Source organism: Emydura macquarii, unplaced genomic scaffold (genome assembly GCF_026122565.2).
Source record: "Emydura macquarii macquarii isolate MOO-44397 ecotype Brisbane River unplaced genomic scaffold, CSIRO-AGI_Emac_v2 contig_2897, whole genome shotgun sequence".
In the NCBI taxonomy this organism is placed as follows: domain Eukaryota; kingdom Metazoa; phylum Chordata; order Testudines; family Chelidae; genus Emydura; species Emydura macquarii.
Genome location: NW_027133034.1, coordinates 27159035 through 27162348, shown reverse-complemented (window position 1 = coordinate 27162348; position 3314 = coordinate 27159035). Strand labels below are relative to the sequence as shown.

The 3314-nt window shown below is 47.3% G+C and overlaps 1 pseudogene; it reads left to right on the top strand.

The window, feature by feature from the left end:
- Positions 1-927: 927 nt before the first annotated feature.
- Positions 928-1527, top strand: LOC137166679 (conserved oligomeric Golgi complex subunit 8 pseudogene; annotated as a pseudogene).
- The last annotated feature ends 1787 nt before the right edge of the window (positions 1528-3314 follow it).

Sequence of the window (3314 nt, the reverse complement as noted above, 5' to 3'; positions counted from 1 at the left end):
CCGATAAGTAAGTGCAAGCAAAGATATAAATGAAAATGCCTTTTTCCATAACAGTATCTAATTCAGGGTTTTACCCCAATTTTTCCACTTTGACCAATTCCCCCCAATGTGTGTTTCTAAATGTTGACTTTGAAATACTATCTTCACGGATTCTGAATTTTTTATATCTTAGCTTCTCGCTAGGGAAAGAATTAGGTTGCAAAAACTCAGACTAGACAGCTCAACTAGTAGTTCACATGTACATACATACAATCGACACACCCAACTCCTCTCCTTTATAGTAATAGCAAGAGGGAAGAGAGCGGTAAACATGATGAGTAGGAGGGAGTGTGTGTTTGGGGGAGGAGGGGAAAGAGAATGTGGGAGTGTTTTGTTTTGTTTTTGCAGTCCAGAATAATGAACTTTATTTATGCACTGATCAGCCTCTTTCACTGTTATGTACATCATTGCACCTGCTCTCAACGTCAGAAACCGTTCACTTCCCTATGTACACTCTAGGCGTTAGAGAGCCAGGACTTGGCCCTGCCTCCTTCCATCCAGGCCAGGCCCAAGAGACCTGCACAGGCCCTAGCCAGCCCGTTACAGTGCAGCAGAGGAAATAGGTAGAGAGGCTGCAGCCTATGATCCACTGTACAGTCCCCATCAGCAGATGCAGCCAAGGCTTCTGCTCATCTCCATCCACACCCAAAACCCCAGTGCCAGTGTTCTAGACCAGGGCTGCTATGTAGCAGAATCCCTCAGGCTTCTGCAGAGCCCAGGCCCACTCAAGACTCAATACATGCACGCAGCACAGAGGGCAAACTGGGGCAGTCCCCGCCCGTGTTAGGTTGTGGCTACTGGGGCATCCGGCTGCAGGACATCCATTGTGTTCATGCTGCTCTCTTCTCCCGCCACAGGAGGCAGCTGTGCACTGGGTTCCAAGATGAGATGAACTCCTACACGTTGATCTCTATTCCTGCTGTCCTGGGCAGCACCATCTCTGTGGCAGTGCCAACCACCCAGCCAGGAACCCTACAGCCTCCCATGCTGCTGCTGGACTTCCCACCTCTTGCCTGTTTCCTGAACAATATTCTGGTTGCCTTCAATGACCTGCGTCTCTGCTGTCCTGTGGCTCTTGCCCAGGATGTGACGACTTCCCTGGAGGGTGCCCTTGGCAAGGTAACTAAAACGATTCTGGCTTTTCACCAGGCAGAAGAGGCGGCTTTCAGCAGCCGGGAGCAGGAGCTTTTTTCTCAGTTCTGCAGTGTTCCTGGAAGACCTGCTCCCCTATCTTAACCGCTGCCTCCAGGTCCTCTTCCCCCCAGCCCAGATAGTGTTCTCCCCACTCAGCTGCACAAATATGGCAGCCTTGGCTGTGTGGATGTGATCAAGGAGCCACTGGCCTTCATTCTGCCAAAGGTAGAGGCCATGTTAATTCCAGCCGAGGAGAAGGAACTGGCCCAGGAGAGCTCAGAGCCTACACCAGCCCCAGGAATTCCAGGGCAAGAACAGCGAGTGGAATGTGGGAGTGTTACAAGGAGTGAATAAGAGTAATTACCTTTTTTCTAGTGCTTTACAACTTCAAAGATATGTAACAAACTATCTGATCAATCAATCTTCACTACACCCCTGGTAAGTAGTAGCCCCATTTTAAAGATTAGAGCACAGATATCAAGTGATTTGCACAAGGGCTACACAGAGAATCTATGGCAGAACTGATACTAGAATTCAGCAGTTCCTGGATCTCTGAGAATGTTTCTTACTAGAATTTATAAACCCCGGAGTAGTTCTGTGACTCAGGGATTGGAGTGTGCCTATTGCTACCTGTACAGAGAGAGCAAGGCCTACAGGGGCCTGGAAGATAGGGTTTGTGGTGCCAAAGGCTGCTGGTTTCAGAGACCTGATCCACAGTGCTCTGGGCAGTGCTTCCTCGTGCTCTGGGCAGGTGGTGGTGAGGTGCTTTGCAAGGCCGGTTACCTTTGGGGAGCATTGTGAGTACCTCTAAGCAATGCTCTCTGGAAAAATCACCCAGGAATGGTTCACTCAGTGTTAAGATTACCAGCAAGACACATAATGAGGTTAGGGTTAGCCCTTGCCAGTCTGCACTGAGTCTAGTGTCTTGTTTCAACCAGCTGCTAGTCTCCTTCAATCACCTTAAGTGCTGGGCAGTGGTGCTGTGATGTGAAGGAGATGGGTGTCAGCTGCATTCTGCTGACTCAGAAATCAACAGCATTTTACTCTCTTCTAGGGATTCTGAATAATTTGTCTTGGAGGGGCTGGACTGAGCCCTGCAGTGCTCTGCAACTGTGTGTGCTCACAGCAGAGGAATAGATGCCCATCATAACCCTCTTAAGTCTATCAACACAGCCAGGTCTCTCAGGAAACTCACAGTCAACTGTGTCAGACTGCTGAGAGATAAAGCAATTTGAGCACGCTTCTATCCATTCTCCATCACAGAAAAGAGATCATCCACCAGAGAAACCAATGCAGAGAGCAGTTTCAGTGCTATATTGTGGTCTGCAGCTTCACTGTAAGGGGTCAAAGACACTAGCAGACACTAAGGGGTCTAAGACACTAGTAGAGGTCTGGAGTTTATGGTAGCTCTGCGCCAGCTTTTCAATGACCTTGTTTAAGAATGGTAGATATGACGGCAAATGACAAGAGTGTTGGTACTGATAGGTTTTTAAGCACCAGCCAGTCACTACTGCGTCATGAGCCCAGTAGACTCTCCTCACTGAAGAAGTTATTGACTGAATCAGCCAAGTACCTGGGGTCTCATCATTGCTTTTCATAAGGTGTCAGTCACATGTAGTGGTTTGAAATTCCTTTAGCACTTTGGAGAACTTCCGATACCACAAACTGTCTAAATTCTGTGTAAGAATGGATATAGTACACAGCTCTCAATTTCTGGGAGCCAGAGTGCAACCCAGATCTAGGGATGCAATCTGTGAAGCAGGGAGAGAATTTCTCACTGCTTCAGGTGAAGGGGGCTGAGAATGTGGAAAGGCAGTTGTCAAATGACTTCACAACACGGAATATTTCAGTCAGTCAATGGTGTAAGCAAATAAATATCTTTTTGTGTCTCCCTTGTGACTATAACATTGGAATGCATTAATTCCTTGTAGCCATCATCTGTCAAATGACTTCACAACACGGAATATTTCAGTCAGTCAATGGTGTAAGCAAATAAATATATTTTTGCGTCTCCCTTGTGACTATAACATTGGAATGCATTAATTCCTTGTAGCCATCAATTAATGAAGTAGAGCTCATTGAAGGCCAGGTGTGTTCCAAAGTCAGGACAGGAACAAGTGGGGTCAAGTTTACAAGAAGCC